The sequence below is a fragment of the Corvus hawaiiensis genome, chromosome 4 (genome assembly GCF_020740725.1).
Source record: "Corvus hawaiiensis isolate bCorHaw1 chromosome 4, bCorHaw1.pri.cur, whole genome shotgun sequence".
Lineage (NCBI taxonomy): Eukaryota > Metazoa > Chordata > Aves > Passeriformes > Corvidae > Corvus > Corvus hawaiiensis.
The window spans coordinates 58,443,548-58,462,180 of record NC_063216.1 but is presented as its reverse complement, the minus strand read 5'-3'; the positions used below and the strand labels follow the sequence as shown (position 1 = coordinate 58,462,180).

Genomic DNA, 18,633 nt, shown 5'->3' with positions numbered 1-18,633 from the left:
TGTGACTTAATTCAAAGTCAGTCAGTATTCTTTATTTTTCATATAATTATGAAAGAAGTTTCATGTCAATGAGTGCTTTTTTTAAAGTGAAAACGACCTAGATGAAGCAGATAAAAATCCAAGGAAAACACTCTCACCTCTCTCTTGCTATCCCAGCCCTCCTGAAAGAAGCTTAGGAAGCTTCTTAGGCAACTGTTCACAGTTGTATTGCTTTAAAACTAGGGCTGAATGTGAATCATAAAATATTTTATTCTTCGAAGGCACAGAGAAACAAGACTGCTAATGAGACAGAAATGACAAAAGAAGGAGCAAAATGTGCATCTGAGCAATTCATAATGGAGATTTGTACTGTGGAAGTGGTCAAAGAGCTCTGGGTAGGAGGGACAGGTTTTGTTTAAGTCCAGGTCTACGCAATTAGCAAACTGTTTCTAGAGAACCACGGGCTCTTGATTAGACCAGACAGCCCAATCAGGCTGACTTCAATGCCTCTGTTGGCACTGCCTGCTACTAAAATGGGATTGAATGGTCCCTCCTGGTGTGGGATGTCCGTGCCATAGCAGGAAGCAAGAACTGCAGGTCCACTGATTATTCCAGTAGCAATATAAATTTCAGTAAATAAACATCAAAAACTGAAAATATAACACAAATTAAGAATGCGGAAGATAAAGAGGTTTGCCACTATTCTCTTTTCCAGGGCACTGGGTGGGTGAAAATGCCAAGCTGATCCTTGAAATACATCTTTCTTAATGAAATATCTGGATAATAGATGGTAAAAATTAAATTGTAAAGCATATGCCACCAAAACAAGAAAGAAAAAATCTCCAATTTAAAGGAATGCACAGCAGGGCTGTCTTGTTCCCTTGGCAACCTCAGTCTTTCCTCTACTGGCCATGAACTTTCTTCACCTCTCCAATTACCACATCGGCTGCTGTGCCTTCAGGGCTTCCATGTCCTGCCAGCTGAGTGGCACAAATTTGGTGTCTCTAGCACAGTCCTAATGGCTGTATTCAAGCTAATAACAAAAGGTGACCTACCATGCAAGTAGCAGAGTGTATGCAGTCTTGGAGGATTGTGGTGGTCTGAGCTGCAGCTAAAGCCTAGATTTAAGCAGGAAAATTAAATTTGTGAAGCTAAACTTTAAAGTGGGGAAGAAATACGAAACAAAGCAGAAGACAGACAGAACATTATAGCAAGAGTGTCAGGTTGAAACAAAATCTTTGCAGTGGAGTAATAGTTAGGTGAGAAAGGAGGAAACAACAGAAAATAATTCCACTGAAAATGTTGAAAAGAAAAATCCCTAAAAAGAATAGTGAGGAAGCTGGAAGAACGGCAGGAGTAAAAAGTCCTATTCTTCATGTGATGATGTGTCACTCTACGATTTGAAAAAGAGCATGTGTCTTGTAGGCTCTTTTATTTCAAAAGCAAAGAGAGAAAGTCTCAGAAATGTGACCTTGCCTGTGAGGTTGCAGCAGCTCTGTGGCCTGCATGGAAGAGATCACCGAGCTGAGAGTGAATTTCTCGTTATGCCCTGCTGTGCCCAATAGCTTTCCACCAGCCTTACATCAACATTGGCAGTGTGTAACAACCCTTCAAATTTCTCATCTCCTACCTGTGGTGAGGTAGCTTCTTCAGAGGATTTTAAAGCCAGCCTAGAAAATGAGAAGCAGCCTGAGTCTTGGGTCAGCCTTTCATGCAGACCTTGTGTGATCTCCCTGGCAGAGGTGAGTACAGGTTATAAAATCATCTTGTAAGGGGATTTTGAACACAGCAGCACTTCCAACTCAGGAGACTCAAATTAGTGCCTAAATAAGAAGTTAGGTTTATTCTTTCAGACTTGCCAAGCAAAGAAAAGGTGGTGAAGCATTATGTTCCTGACAACAAAGCCAGTGATATTTAGTTTGTTAAAGGGATGATGTCCACTTCCTTGAGTCAAATTCAAAGTATCAAACTTTAGCAAATAATTAAATGTTTTCAATGTGACTACTGTAAGAATAAAAAGAAAAAATGTGCAATAATATTTTGCCATGGCCTTTCCAAAAGAGAAAATAATTTGTCTTCAGATCAAATGGGCATATTATGTTAAAAATTTGCATAATGAAAGTGACCTGAAGGACTTTAAAAGAGAAACAATGACTATGCAGGAAGTTCTTTCAAAAGTCCTCGGAAAGCAATTGGTGCATAAAGAACTAATTCCTCTCATTTTATTTCCCTTTATGAATGGGATCTTTTGGATTATATCTAACTGGGCTAGACTAGATCAAATACTAGGTAGAAATACTATTTCACTGTATCATCTACAAATAAAAATTGGCTGAAAAAATTACAATTATCACTAGCATGCTTTACTATGATGCCAGAATATTTTTTTTTTTTTAATTGTACATAGAAAATTACCTACATTACTGAACTTGTTAAGAAATTACAAGCAGATGCAGACAGAGTGAGAAAGACAGTTTTTTCTGTTGTGGCAGATACTTCATTGGCCTTAAACTGCAATTTGTTATTGGAGATACGTATGTGTGCTGGAAAATCACATCCCCTTGCCACTAATTTACACAGGAATTTGATATTAATTTTTCATGCAATGCCAAATTCCTTTTTGTGCTCATAAGCTATTAGGCCATATGCCACACATTATTTTGCCAGGTGTTAACATGATACAGATAAATTACATGCCCCCTAAAATATCTGAGGGATTTTGAGAGACAAAAGTGAAGGAAGAATGCAGGATGAAAATAAAAACCTTTGTAAATAACTTGCAAAGATTTGAATAGACTTAAAAAGTAGTTCTTATGACTTTTCAGTAAGAACCACCATGTTTATCTTAATCCATAGACTGAAAAAGATACAGCAGATGTATAGTGTTGATGAAAGATCTAATTTGACCTAACTTGTCCAACAAAGTTCTCAACAGCTTTGTTTAAAGAAATCCATCTTTAAATACTTGAAGTGAAAAGTGTAGCAGAAAAGAGTCCAAATAGATTGCATTGGCACAGTAAATTGGTATAGTCTCTTCTCCTATCTTGTGGGTTTACCTATTTAGTATTACTGATGATTCACTTGTGAGAGGGAGGGAAGTCAATTAAATAGGTCTGCTATGTGTTAGAAATGATGTGCAGTTCAGAAGTCTATGACCAGTGCTAAAGAGTGACTGTCAGATCCCCCATTGTTATATAATTTCTAAATAGCAATGTCAAGAAAATTATTGTTTCATTCCTCTCTGCCTGTAGGTCAAATATAACTATGCACATAAATCCAGAGGCAGTGATAAAAAAGTGCCATACCTCTATTATTTCCTCTTAACCATTTGACCATTTGAAACTCATGCATATTTGTATGAGGCCTTTTAAAGATACTAAGATGAGCACTATCGCATATCCTTAAAACAGGAAAACATGCATACAACTGGTAACAGAAACACAACCCATCAGCAGAGGTGTTAAATTGTTCGCTCATTTGAACAGATTTGCATCCTGCTTTAGTACCTCGCCTAATCTGAAATTATTGTACTCATTAGCATACAATAATTTAGTTGAAGCATGCTGTGTTTGCCTGCCACTAAAAAGCCAGAGACCTACTCCAGGAGCAAATAATCATTAGGGCACTGATTCCCTGTTCACTTAGTAATGTCTGCTGTCAGGTTTGAATCACTTTGTCTCCAGGCAAATATTAGCAGTTAAAGGTAATATTCACAGCACTATCTGAGATGCAAGCAATAACTACTTAACAGTGGGGACTCTCTTCAGCTCAGACCTCTGCTAATTATTCTGTGCATGTGCCTGCCCAGTCTCACCAGGTTCCCCCTTCTTTCCCCACTATTAGTTCAGCAGGGTTACTTTCAGTGCCATTATGAAGGCTAAAGGACACTAAATACCTCCTTTATATCATTGGCCATACTGGTATATTATCAGCTGCTTCAACACTCTTCAGGCTGTTATGCTGGGCGAAATGCTGGGCAAACAGCTTCAGCTCAAGCAGAGGTTATGCATATTATGCCATTTTTTCTGTATGAAATTCTGTACTCCACATCATTCTACGGCCTTCTGGGTTTCCTTCTGGGAATACCCATACAAAAGAAGTTTCCCATTCTGTGAACCTGACTGTCATCCTTGTGAGCACTGCTTCACAAAAGCTCCTCTGTGGGGTCCAAATGAGTACTGCTATAAATGAGTAACAAGTTGCACTGCCAGACCCTAGAAATTACAGCAGTAGTACAGAAAAGTGCTTTACAAAAATACTTATCACCTGACGCTTTTTGCTCTTGCACAGAAATTGCAGGTGAAGGTTGATGCAGCAGATGGTATTAAACAATAGTTACCAGATAATAGAGAAATCAGCAATGGCATTTATTTACTAGGAGTCACAGAGGACAAAATACATTAAAATCTGGGCACGAGTTCAAGCCAATTTTTACATGGAATTTGGCAGTGTTTTACATGATAAGAGGCTGCCACGGCAGGTGAGCCCAAGAAGAGAGTTCTTTCCACAGGCACAGCTTGGGCAGTGGCATGGCTCAGCCCCTTTACCAGGCCTGCCTTCTTGTTCTGTCCTCACATGTGAAGTCCGGTTCAGACCTGGCAGCAGATGGTATCACAGGCACCTTCACTATATCTCCAAGGGGAACAGGCACCACAGAAACTTTGTGAAATTAGACAAGAGCACCACCAGGTAGACAGGGACAAAATGGATATAAAACCTGGCCAAGATTAGATCTGTTAAGTTAGCTGAGTATTATCAATCAGTTGAAGTGATTTTCCTGAGAATTCAAGAAAGCATGAGAGGACAGCTCAATTCAAATTGTCTTTTCTTTTTCTGGCACTGAGAGTAGCAGCAGAAGTGCTATTTTTGTGGTGTGAGGTTCAAATCTTTCTCCTGCTGGCAAGAACTTAGAGAAGAAAAGTATGTCAATATTCTCTATCATTTCTTACTCGAATCTGAATAGCTATTTCCCATCATTCTTTCTACCTTTAATCTCTCAATCTAATTAAAAAATCTATAAAATGATAGATGGTTTTAGATGAAGAATAATTTACCAAAGAGAGTCCCATTTCTTTCAAAGAAGACTTGGTACTTTCCTTTGCAGTGCTGTTTTGATCTCAAATATGTACTTCATGAATCATGAGTATATTACTTATTGGGCAAAATCCCAACTGATTTTTAGTAGGATTTCAAGAGGATCACTGGAAAAAAGAGGACTAATAATGTTGAAGTTCTGTGCAAAGAATGAAAAGTGCTTCTCCCATATTTCATGTTTCAAATTATGATAAAAATAACCATATGTCACATTATATAGCCTTTATTCAAAAGACCAAATTTTTCTGGGAAATCTCTATGCTTTGACTTTGGTAAGGTCACCATAGGTATATGTCAAGGTACAATTTGTGCTGTAATATCTACCGCTGAATTTTTACCGTGCATTCAATATAATTAGGTTTAGTGTTGCAATATCTTATTATCAGCAAGATGTCACGGGGGCCTAGAGCCCCATGCCCTTATGTACTGCGAACAGAATAGATGCATTGACACTTTTTTTAAAAGTAAGGCACAATCAGCTGTGGCAGCAAATACAAACATTTAAGCTGAGCCTTAGGATGATGCATCAGCATGATTAGTTCTGAACATGAAATTCATGAATCTCAATTAATTTCTTTAGTAAAAGACCTTTTGGTACATCATGATTTTTAGCATTATTTTTGAGAAAAAAGTCCATTATTTAATATATACTGCTACTGTATTATTGGCATCTGGAATTCAACTCCAAAAATTTAGTGATCAGTAGATGCCAATGTCTGAATTAAACTTAAAGGTGCATTTTTTGCTGTTCATCACCTCCTTTTCTCAGAAAACATTCGACAAATAGGGTACCCATTGTTGATGTTATCCCATTTCTGTCGCTACATAAAATTATGCATATATTACAAACCATCTTGTCTAAACAACAGCTGGTTCCACAACTAAGAAAACATATTTCCTGAAGTCAATGGGGCAGAAATTCTGAAATATAAAGTTTTGTGCTTCAGGAGATAAGACAGCCAACATCTGGCATTCTGTTAGGTGTTTTTTCTGTGTGTGGTTTCCTGTTATTCTCTGGTATTGCCTGTACTGCTGACAGCCAGATTGGCTATGCGGACTAGAACAAACCATTCTTCTGTTCTGCTTTGAGAATTCCTTAGTTCTTTGGAGAATCTTATGCTTGTCTTAGATGTCCCATATCTGACATTGCACCTATCACTAAACTGCCTTTTTACCTCTCAGACTCTTTACTGATGATGGTCATGTTGGGAATCTTTCTGAAGGGACATGCTCTAAATAGTACAATATTATGGTATCCCACAGTGGTAGGGAGGAGAAGAGAGATCCAACAGGCAGGAATTGTGCAGCAAGATTGATTTATTTAATTATTTTACAAACTATTTTATATACTTTTTTCTTCATAGTATAATTGGTCAAAGGACCAGCCACCCCTTGGGGTGATTGGCTAAAATCCTAAAACATCCATTGTCAAAATATTTTTCTACTGTACCATAAACAAAGCTCGGCAAGGTCGCAGGTGTTCATAGTTTATAGAACTCTGCTACTATGTTCCTGAGAAAGAAAAGTATCTCACGGAACTAGAAAGACGCAAGAAAAATTCTTGCTAGCAGCAATATTGTATCCACAGTACAAAATAGTACAATTTGTTTCATGTAAAGCACTACTGCAGAGGCTGGCCCATGACCAAACTGAATTTAGTTTCCACCTTGCTTTTTGAAAGCAGTACTTCAGTCCTTCATTGGGTAAATTATTCAGCCATGCCTACTCATTGTCTCTCATTCCTCATGGAGGAAAGCTACTTTTGCCTCTTTCTACATTATTCAAACATCTTTTTTTTCTTTGTCTTCTGGTGTTTGGGTTTTTTGTTTGTTTGTTTTTGTTGTTGGTTTCGTTTGGGGTTTTTTTTGGGGGTGCTGGTGGTGTTTGGTTTTGGTTTGTTTGGGTTTGGGGTTTTTTTTTGTTTTATTTTGCTTTGTTGTAACTGGTATCAGGGTAAGGAAGTACATTACATGTCTGTGCCTTAACAGATTCAGTACCACGCTCCAAAAAACTTTGCTCAGGTGACCTGCAGAGGCCAAGAGCAAATCAACGTTCTTTGCCAAAAGAGCCTGCCCCTGCAACCTGAACATTTCTACTTCAGAAATATTTAGCATTTAAGCAACACTCCCCGAGAAGACTCTTGCTAAAACTAGGAGGGAAAGATGATGGAGTAAGGCATGATTTTCAAAAGATTGGTACTTGATCTCAGTCTGTATGTTAGCAGCAATAAGAGGAAAGAGATATTCATAAAAAGAACATGCAGCTGAGAAATCCTTCTGAAACCCACCAGTTGCTAAGTGGGTTTCAGAAGTAATTTTTTGTGAAGCTGAAAAAATAAGAATCTAGCAAAGGGCAGTTTTGTTTTGAATGGGTTGACTATTCAATAAGGCAGAAGCAGTGTGAGGAACAAGAACCACTTTTAGGCAGTGAAAATTTTGAGGCAGAGATAATTTTGTCTTTGAGTGGGGAGAAAATAGAGAACAGGAGGGAACAAGAAACTGGATGTGATCTTTGGTGCACTATGAGGAGAGGAGAAGTAATAATGCAGAGGTTAGTATGGTATGGACATTTTTATATGTTAATTCAAGATGTTGGGAGAGTTAAATATTTGCCAGTTTTGCACTGACATTTGAAAAAGTCTGGCAAAGGGTTTGCCTGAACAGGAGGATGCTACTGGTTGCTCCTTGCATGCTATTCAGAACATCTCTTTGGTCCTTTAATAATTGACTGGGTAATTTTGAGGGGAAGGAAATATTACCTTTTGACTTCAGCCTATTTTATTACTTCAATCCTAAAGACACGTGCTGGGGAAAATCTGAAAATTTTATATGGTTGTGGGCCATACCGGAATTAGTTGGAAATCCTATAATGTAAGCCTGGGCTTTTATAAGTAATCAAATAAAGTAATTCTGATATTCCAATGATAAAGTTGATGTAGGGTCCTGTAAAATACTACATTTACCAACATGTAGTAAACTTTCACTGAAGACTTGGAGGGCTGTGTAAAACATACATAACTTTTATATGCAAGCGTTGACATTGAAAAGTATCGAAATTATTTTGGAAGTTTGGATTAAAACATGGAATATTCTTAAAACAGAGCAAGTTTCTAAAATCTGAGGAGAATCAGTAAGGACATATGGAAATAAATTCACACAACTGAGTAATCAAATTTAAGAACACAAATTGGGTTCATCAGGGGGTGTGTAAAGATTAAAGTGCATATAAACTAGGGAAGAATCAGCAATCATAAAAAAGCAGCTCCAGTATCGGGTTGTATTAATAGGATTATCACAGTAAGTCAAACTTGCTGGGAATGCCTGTATATATACAGTGCTGCTTTGGCTTTACATGAAATAACACCCACATTTTGGGATGCTGCATTTCAAAGAGAATAGAAATCTGCAGAAAATCAAAAGAAGAGAAGAAAGCTTCTTAAGATACTTAAAATCTTGATCCATGAGGGAGGGAGAAGAGAACAAAGCAATATGAAAATGTGAATACCCTAAAAAATTAATTGCAACCCCCCCAAAATACAAATATTACAATTTTAGAGGAAGGAAAACTTATGTCATAAGACAGTATCTTTTGTTAGGAGACGTGGAAGGGAGTTGTGCCCTGGCATGGGAGAATTTGACTAAGTAATAGAGGATGCCTAATAATTATTTCTGGCAGAAGAAGCATTCTCAAGGAAGCTGACTAAAGTTAACTCACTTGAAGTATCCACTACCAGTCCTGGGACTACAAAGGAATATTTGCCTCAGTTCTACCATAACTCAGGAGGACAAACTACTACAGATGACTCACTTGAAATCTCGTCCCACTGTCATAATTCACAGAAACCTATTCCAGAATATTCACCTATTTAACAAAATCCTAGACTGAAAATACCAACCTGTGCCTCAAGTTCTTCAGAGTGGAAGTTCTATTAATTCAAAGTATTTAAAATCCTTAAGGACCAAACCAATATACATCAAGGTTTTAAAAAGCAGATGGTAATGGTAAAAAATCCTGATTTTTCTACTCCACCCCCTATTAGTCAGATTTTCCCTCCTAATGTAATGCAACATCTGGTTCTAATTCCAAAGTAGACCAGACTATTGTGGAATCATAGCAGATGTAGTACTTTGGTACAGATTACTTTTTACATGATTTAATAAATTCCTGGAGTGGCATTTGTGACACTTTATTAGGTAGGAAATAGGTATAATCTGAAACAACAGAATTGCAGCAAAATTATTTTAAGCTTAATGTGAATAGAAAAATCCAAATAAAGTGATGAGAGTCCAAAGTAATTCAGGAAATTAATAGGTAACGAAGAGGTAGGGCAGATTTCTCAAAATCAATCCATTATTTTATTAATGCATACCAAATGTGTTCAGTTCTTTCCCACTGAGAGAGGAATTGTGAAGAAATGACAGCACTACTTACATAAGGTTTGTCTCTCTTATTACTCATTAGGCAATAATTTTAAGAAGTATAGCAATAAAATTGTATAAATAGGGTTAGACTCAGAAACTATCTTAAGCCCCAAATCATAGAATCACAGAAACTTAAGGAGTTGGAATGGACCTTAAAATCACCTAGTCCCAACACCCTCTGCCATGGACACAGACGAATGTGGGAATCAGGCATTATTTAGTTGCCTTTATCCAGAATATAAGTATTCCAACTCCTTTTTGACTGTCTTGAAAGTACCAAAAGTCTCAAGGTGCTACAGGTTTTGAGCTTGAATTTTCTTATAAATTGTACTTTTGGAATCCTAACTTTTACTGAGCTGAGTAGCACTGTGACTGTCATATGATTATACACAGCTAAGAGCTGCTAACCCTCATTTGGGGCACTAAGCACACCCCATGCTCTTTTCAAAATACACAGGCTGTCTCTTTTCTTTCAAAACTTCCTTGGAATAGTATGCACCTTCTCCACTGCATTATAAAAATCAGCATTAATAAAACTTTGGAGAATGATTCCTCTGAGAATTCTTTCATGTTCCTTCCAGAAGGCAGCTGTCATGGAACTGAATGGAAAGAACTAGCGTTAAGGAGCATGGTTTAGTATACGAATAGGTAAAGCATGTGGCTAAGAGAGAGGATATGTGTTTCCATTGCTCTTTAAAGTCTGTTCACATTACTGGGGTAAAACATCTGTTTGGAAAAAAACTAAATCATTATTAGGAGAAGGCTAAAAAAATATCAAACAGCCAAAACCAACCAAATCCTCTTCAGTGAAGGAAGTGGGTACCCCTAAGGAGAAAGTTAGTTATGCATTCCAAATATGCAGTGATATCTTTCTGTACATTTTTAGAATCACCTTTGAGTTTTCCTATTCTTTAACTGAAGAGGACAGTACAGCTACACAGTCAGGCAGGTATATATAAATCATGCAGGTCCCTGTTCAGTGTTTCCTGCTTTGACTTCCCTTGGAGATGCTGCTGGCCAAGCCTACATGTGGGAGAATACTCAGGAATAATCCCCTCTTCAGGAGGAGACCAGGCTGTGCCTGCAGATACTGTCTTTGCTGTCCTTACAGAAGGATCACTGATGGATGAAAAGTACTTACCCAAATGGAAGTTTGTCACACATATCCCTGAATCCAAACCATGCTATCATCTGTCATTCTCCCGGAGTACTGTTTCTGCTCCATGCAGAAAGGCTCAGCTTAAGGGCCCACCTTCAACAAAATCTTTAGATTTTTATTTCCTAACTCCTCTTTAACTTCTCTATTCAACAGTATGTGAAATTAGGAATTTAAATGTGAGTTAAGGGATTGTGTATTTTCAATTTGTAGCTGAATGTAGCTCTTAACTTTCAGATGCATGAGGCTTTTGTTGCACTGATCCATTTGAGTTTTTCTTCATATCAGATATCTGTTCTGAATTAATTCTGGAATATTCTGAAAATTAAAATATTTCTTCAAAGACTCTGCAACTCTTTTATTCTACATATTGATAGACTACAGTTCATTTTCTCTTTGGATTTTCAAAATATTTTCATATCACTGAGCAGAGGTCCTATAAGGATTTTAATTAAAAGTATAATATTTTACAGCTTTCTGTTTTCTTTTACAGCTTACTGTTAAGGATTCTTCTCTAGAAGAGATTAGTTCTCTTGTCATTTACAGTATGTATGAGAAAAAGAGCGAAATAGTTGCCTATTTTGGTATTTGCCTAATAAATAAAATTTTTGGATAGAAATTTCATCCTGAATTAAAAAATAACAATGGAAGTTCAGAATTCATAAAAATTGGTGTTGATATTAAAGAATAATGGCATGCCCTTCAAATAAAGGGCGCCAATGAATTATTTAAAAAGAGTAACTAAGTAAAATCTTTCAAGCCAAAAGTATTTATTACCTTTAGTGCCTGACTGACACACAGGAAGGTTGATGTGTATTTGAATGTAAGATTCAAGATGTGAGAAGAAAGGAATTCTAATATCAAAGCTATTCCATAGGCAAAGGAGTAAATGTATTGCTTTTCTCAAAATATTTGTTTCATTAAGGTAGCACAAAAGCAGTATCTTCTTTTAGCTTCAAAGTTTAGTTTTTATAGTCTTCAAAACACTTTTTAATAGTCAGACTGGTGAGCATCAATTCTCTCACTGAAACTGAGTTGATAATAATGTAATTCTCCAGTTTAGTCAGCCACCCCAGTCCCAGTATTTCATTATTTTTACTAAATTATAGGTTTGAGACAAAGTCATCTCCCAAATCTAATTTCCTTCTGAGCTCATAGATAACTAAAGACCTAGATATTTGTAGGATAACCCAAATCTTAAAATCCCTAATCATTACTAATGGCATTTTTCTCCTCAACTGCCCTGTGGATAGAAAAATAATATCCATAGCAAGTAAGGAATCAGGCAAAATAAGTGACATACCCAAATTTATGAAGAAAGCCAGATGCCTTGGAATATAAAAACCCTTGGAATATAAACACCCTTTCTGCAGGTTGCTCTTTCTTCCATGGAATATTTTGTGATGTTCCTATGAACCCCCTGTACAAAAGGGTATTTAAATTCTTGGATTTAAATTGCACAGGAGCTATCGTGCCTGTTTTACCTTTCACTCAACCTCATCTCTGGCTAAAAATGCTTCCGATTTCTTCTTATCAAATATTTCTTAGCCATTAGGTTTCCCCTTTCAAACTTGTTGGTCTAAGAACCACAGGTGAGACTGCACCTCCACTATTGCGCTCGGTTCTGGGCCTCTCACTACAAGAAAGACATTGAGGTGCTGGAGAGTGTCCAGAGAAGGGCAATGAAGTTGGTGAAGGGTCTACAGAACAAGTCGAAAGAGGAGCAGCTGAGGAACCTGGAGGTGCTTAGCCTGGAGAAAAGGAGGCTCAGGGGATACCTTATCACTTTCTACAAGTACCTGAAAGGAAGTAAGTCTCTTCTCCCAAGTAACAAGCGACAGGTTGAGAGGAAACAGCCCCAAATTCCTCCAGAGTAGCTTTAGATTCATTAGTAGGAAATATTTATTCATGGGAAGGGTTGTCATTGGAACAGGCTGCCCAGAGAAGTGATAGAGTCACCATACCCTGGAGATATTTAAAGGATGTGTAGGCATGGTGTTTAGGGACATGGTTTAGTGGTGGACTTGGCCATGCTAGGTTAACAGCTGGACTCAATGATCTTAAGAGCTTTTTCTAGCTTAAATGATTCCATAATTCTATAATTTTCTTTGTCCACTAATGTATTTTTTAAACTTATGTCCTAGTCATTTAGTTGGTATAGTTTTGATGCCAAAAATCACATAGTGCCATTTTTTGTATGGCATTTTGCAAAAAATTATGTTAGGTGATAGTATTAGCACTTTTTCTTGCTGCAACATCTATCAACAAGAAATACATATAAGTCACAGGAATAATCAGACAATCAAGGCATGGCTGAATGCCTCATGCTGAAAAGTGACTTTTATAAATACTGCCACCTGGAAAATATGTCACTTGAAACTATCACAGCTGATCTCTCCAATCCAACTAATCCGTCATTCTTTCTGGCCTATTATATTACATTCCAATAAGGTGTCAATTCGTTACTGTGCAAATGCACCTGCTAGGAGTGATGTCTTGTTTGGAGATGAACTAAACCACGTTAGCATGGGGTGAAATCTGATTAAAAGGTGACTCTACACAATTTTCCAGTATTTGCTATTTACTACATGACTCCTATCTCAGCCTGCTAGCAATTTAGAGTAGTTTTCTTTGTTTAAGGGCATGAGAGATCACTGTCAGACTCCAAAGCCTTCACACCAAATTTTCACCTACCACCTAGCATAGCTGCTTCATTCTGCTTTGAAAGAGAAAGATATGCAAGAAACCAGAGCTCTCTTTCAGTCATGAAATATTTTACCTCTGAGAGGTAAAGTCTCATTCTAGACTGTAATTAACAAAGCGGAAGATATGAAATCCCAAGAGCTATGAGGAGAATAACCAACTGTCTTTGCTATATAATATAATTTTCTACATTCATTTGTCAGTTTTTAAAATGAGACAAAAGAAATAAAAGAGCACATGAGTTTTGTGATAAAAACAGAAGCACGGTTTTTAAAAGCATTTTATAAAAAAAGGCTACACTACAATTGCTTTGCAAAATTTTATTAACTTTTTGTTAACAATGGGTGATGTCTAATTTTCAGTTGCTATTTCTACTCCCTATGTTGGCCCACTTTTGATCCGACATAACTCTACTGAAGAAAGGAGTCATAATTAGTGAACATGACATTAACCATCCTGCCTTTGAATAATTGTATAACACAAGCAGTTGTAGATTACACAAATCTACAAGTTCAGTTTGATAAAAACATGAGCAGGAGATAAATATTTAATGAGGTTATTTGCTAGACCAATAAGTATCAATGTGTCAGAAAACTCCTGGAAATAAATAAGTGTCTAGGAGGGGTGTAAAATTCCAGACATCACTTTAGGCTACTTACCCATGTCATTGTTACCAGCCAGGAAATTCTAAGCTGGGATGTCCTGACTGTTATTTAAATCTTTTATTATTATTTTTGAGAGTTTGCCTTGTCCTTGAAAGGAAACTAAGTCAGAATTAGGTAAAAATGAAATTAGAAGTTTAATATAATTTAGAGTTTCAGGAAAAGGTTTTATAGGGATGTGGGCATAACAGAAATTTTTTACTAAGATTTCTCCTTTGTTACCTCAGGGTCAGGGTCACTCTCACCCACTCAGTGGGGAAATCCTGATTTCTAATAGCCATGTAGGTGGTTGCAATATTTTAAGCATCACAAGTAAACCTTTAAAGCCAATAAAAGCATAGCACTAAGTACCATGTCCAGTCATTTCATTAAGACTTCCAGGGATAATGACTCTACCACCTCCCTGGACAGTTGTTTCCAGTGCTTAACCACCCTTTCAGTGAGAAAAAACTTCCTGATGTCCAGCCTGAACCTTCCCTGATGCAGCTTGAGGCCATGTCCTCTTGCCATGCCACTTGTTACCTGGGGGAAGATGCTGACCCACACCTGGCTGGATCCTCCATTCAGACAGTTGTAGAGAGTGATAAGGTCCCCCCTGAGCCTCCTTTTCTCCTGGCTAAACAACCCCATTTCCTTCAGCAATGTCTCATCAGATTTGTGCGCCAGACCCTTCAACAGTTTCACTGCCCTTCTGTGGACATGCTCTAGCCCCTCAATGTCTTTCTTACACCGAGAGGCCCAGAACTGGGCACAGCACTTGAGGTGTGGCCGCACCAGCACTGAGTACAGGGGGACAATCCCTGCCCTAGCCCTGTTTGCCACAGTTCTTTTTGATCCAATCCAGGATGCCATTGTCTTCTTGGTCACTTCAGTTACCAGTTCTGGTGAGCCCCAAAGCAGAACAATCTCAAAGGGTATTCAGAATTAGGTGTTTGAAAGTTTATTTCAGTTTGACTTGTGCACAGTTATGACTAGCTGCTGCAAGTGGTTTAAAGCCAGAGTAGGTACTAGCATCCCATACCTCAATCACGATATATCAATTTCCTATGATATGTTTTCTATTGTCTTAATATAACATCCTTTAAATGCACATGCTTAAAAAAATGCCAAAAAATGCAGCAATGAATGTGACGTAGGAGGGAAAAGATTATTTTACTATGTGCTGTGAAGAAAAATCTCTCCTTGATGGTTCTCAAGAGACATGTTCATCTCAATGAACATGTTTGTTGCTTTTACCTGGTTGTGGAAGTTTCTAAGATAAATTCATCATGATCTCAGAAGAGTTTCAGCTATTATATATATAGTGCTTACAAATTCAATCCTATAGAATTATTAATAATTATTACAAAATCTCTGTGTTATATCACTGGAATATTCTCACAAGCACTATGTTTAAAGGCACCCATTATACCCCTATTTTTCAGAGAGGGAATGGAGGCCTATCCAGATCGAAGGATATCTTCAGAACCAGTTTACCCAATCTATAGGTGTCTTCAACACCAGAGTAAATTGGAGTTAGACAGTAAAGGGCAGTCTGAGGTCCTTGCCTTATTGACAGTTTACTCAGACTTTCACTTAAATATCAATGTTTTTACAGGTATAACATAAGAATCTCTTCATCAACAGAACTATTTCTAATTCGTCCTTATTCACTATATTTGAAATATGAATTGAATTTTTCTACATGATTGTGTCTGAACAAAAAAATAGGGTACATTAGCACAAAACTGTTATGAGAGGAAAGTCAGGTCCTGTGAGCATATGATTTGTTTTCTAAGTGTTTATGTTTAAGCCTTCACAAATTGCCCCAAAATGTTGTTATCATTAAAGCAAGAAATCTGCTGCTATAAAAAGGCTTATTCTGAGTTTTATCATGCATTACTTCTCTCCTTATGCTATACTGGAAGAAAGTGTGGCAGAACTATCGTACTAACTTGTGTGAAATAATTACCAAGCCTTTCTCAGCTTCCACGGAAAATATGAGCACTTTTAAACTACTTCATGAAGCATTAAATGCAGTCTCACTCAGAAATTTCAATATGAAACCCTGGGGAATGTGGTTAATTTTTCTTGTTTTGTATGATTTGCAAAGCATGGTTTTGATTTTTAAAACCCCACAGTTTGCAAATTCAATTATTTATCTCTAAAAACTAAGCAAATAAATAAGTCACCAAACCACAATATTCAACTAGTACTGTACTAGCATTATAACCTGCCTCGAAAAGGTCATCTGCCTCTGCTGGTTAGTTATCTATTACAAGATAAAATCATTCTCATACAAAAAGAAAGAGAAAACTGGAGAGAATCTGTTAAAACTTTCTTCAGGTTCTACTAAGATATGCAGCTGACAGAATAATACAAACAGTGTTTTCATAGGACCTTTTGTAAAAAAATTTCATTGAAAGTTTTTCAGCATTTCTTTATGACAATCTGAAATCAAAAAGTTCATTTTTTAGAAAAACAAGACAAAGCAAAGCAAAACAAAATACCCACAGCCAAACCCAAGAAACATACCAACACACTTTTCTTTTCTTGTTTATTTGAAAGACAGGAAGGTAAGGAATCAAATGAAATCAAAACTTCCTTTTTCTATCTAATAGAAAAAGGAAATACTCAGATTAACACAATTTTGACAGAACAGTCTCCAATCATCTCTATTTATGTGGAAGGTTAGCTCATTTCATTGCTGTTGTTCTGTGCAGTCCTCTGTGGGTATTCAACCAGAGGCGCGTAAAGGTAATGCTGTTTGGATCAGTAATGCAGCTGCCAAAATGATTTTCTCACTTATTAAAGCAAAATGTAGCCTATAATTGGCACTCAGGTTTCTGTGTACTGCTATGCAGATGTATCGCAGAGATGCCAGAATGATTTTTGCTTTTATATTTCCTTCATATATATTTGTAGCTCTGTAGATTATGGCTGTATAGTTCTATAGTTCCTAGCCAGCTCCAGTACTTTTCCCTACCTTTTCCCTACCCAGATAGGCAGAAAGATAAAATACAGTCCAGAGGCTCTAAAGCCCAGGGCTCCAAAGCCCCTATCCTATCTTGGTTCTTCCTGGGACCCAAGGTTGAAACCAGCTCTTCAAGACACATTTGCATAAACAATGTTTAGTTCCTATCTAGAGGGGGGCTACAGAAGAGGTGGAACCAAAAGGGGAGAATTACCTCATCACCTGTGCTTCTAACTGGGGATTCTTGTCAATTATGCTAATTTGTTAAACTTATAAAACTGTATTCACTCCATGGGGGGGTGGGCATTTTCCACATCTCCCCCTTGGAGGCCTCCATTAAAGACCAGCCCTTGTATTACCTCCTGTACTAATATTGTCTCGAAAGTGTGTTGTTTTATTTCTAGGGTCTTTAAGGCACCAGCAGGACAGTAAAGGTGCTTGTAAATGTGGTGTTTGAGTCACCTGGAACATATCTTAAAAATTAAAACTTTCCAGTGGTGTAGATATTCAGCCAAAGTCTACTTTCTTTAGGCTGTATGCTCTAGGTATTTCATCGTTTTCTCTGCCTTTCAAAGTTTTTTACATAAAATATTTTAACAGAAAGGTATTTCATGAGAAAGTATGACCAGGAGTTCCTGGATGTATAATGGAAAACAATACAAATATGAATTGCTCATTTGAATTCATGAACACCACCTCTGTCTGTGCTCTCTCTATACTACTACACACAATAGGTACAAATCCTGCTTCCCTCCATCACTGTCAAACTGACTGTGACTATACCAGTCTCTTCTGAGGTCTCCAAACATTTGTGCATTATTCTGAATGAAGCAAATAAAGTATCTATGTCATTAACTGCTCAATGGTATCCTGTGCATTACATTTTCCTGTTCTTGTACTGTAATAGAATAGCTGGAGCTTTTATGAAAACTAAACAATTTTGAAGTGACAGCCATGCATGCAGGACACTGTTTAATATCAGGACATAAAAAGGAAATTTACTCACTTTTAAAATTCATCTCTACACTTACAGCACACATTTAGCCTACATATTATCCATAAGTAGGGAAATAATTGAATACCCTAGGTAAGTGGGTTAATGTGTTTTCATGAATATGGATGATCATATTTTGCTTATTCTTTCACAGTCTACACAGCTTTTGTTGAATGTCTTTTGATTGCAGGGTATTGAAAAGTTGCATTTTCCTACACTCCATTAGAAACCGATAAATCATATGCTGGAAGAGTGTTTCTCTGCCTCTATATGCCAATACGTTGTCAGTGGTGGATCTGGGACCAAATGTTTAGAATAAAGGTACAATAAATTCTCCAGCAGAGAGGAATTATGGAAAAATAATACACAAAGGGAATTGCCATCAGTTATGGGTTATCTTTTGCCTTGAAGCCAGTTTTATTCATGCTGCTTTCAAAATACTTTTTGTGTTTATTTAACCTCAACTATTGTAGAACAGGGTGGTTTTATTATCTAAGTAAATGTCTAGCCCTTTAGAGACCATTATTAATCTCATAATACCTTACACCTGGCTTTGTAATGTGTGCCCATTAGTAACAGAATTTAATGGTCTGTTAGAATGACAGGGATCACCATGACCCCGCAGCATTGTAGGCACATTCACTCTCTGGGCACAAACCTCCTTGGCATCT

At 37.2% G+C, this 18,633-nt stretch overlaps 1 long non-coding RNA gene across 1 annotated transcript in view; it reads left to right on the top strand.

The window, feature by feature from the left end:
- Positions 1 to 1,079: 1,079 nt before the first annotated feature.
- The window catches only part of LOC125325438, a 61,276-nt gene continuing 43,722 nt past the window's right edge, over positions 1,080 to 18,633 (top strand). The window contains exon 1 of the long non-coding RNA XR_007203331.1: positions 1,080 to 1,721. This is a non-coding gene — a long non-coding RNA (uncharacterized LOC125325438). The remainder of the gene's footprint in view (positions 1,722 to 18,633) is intronic.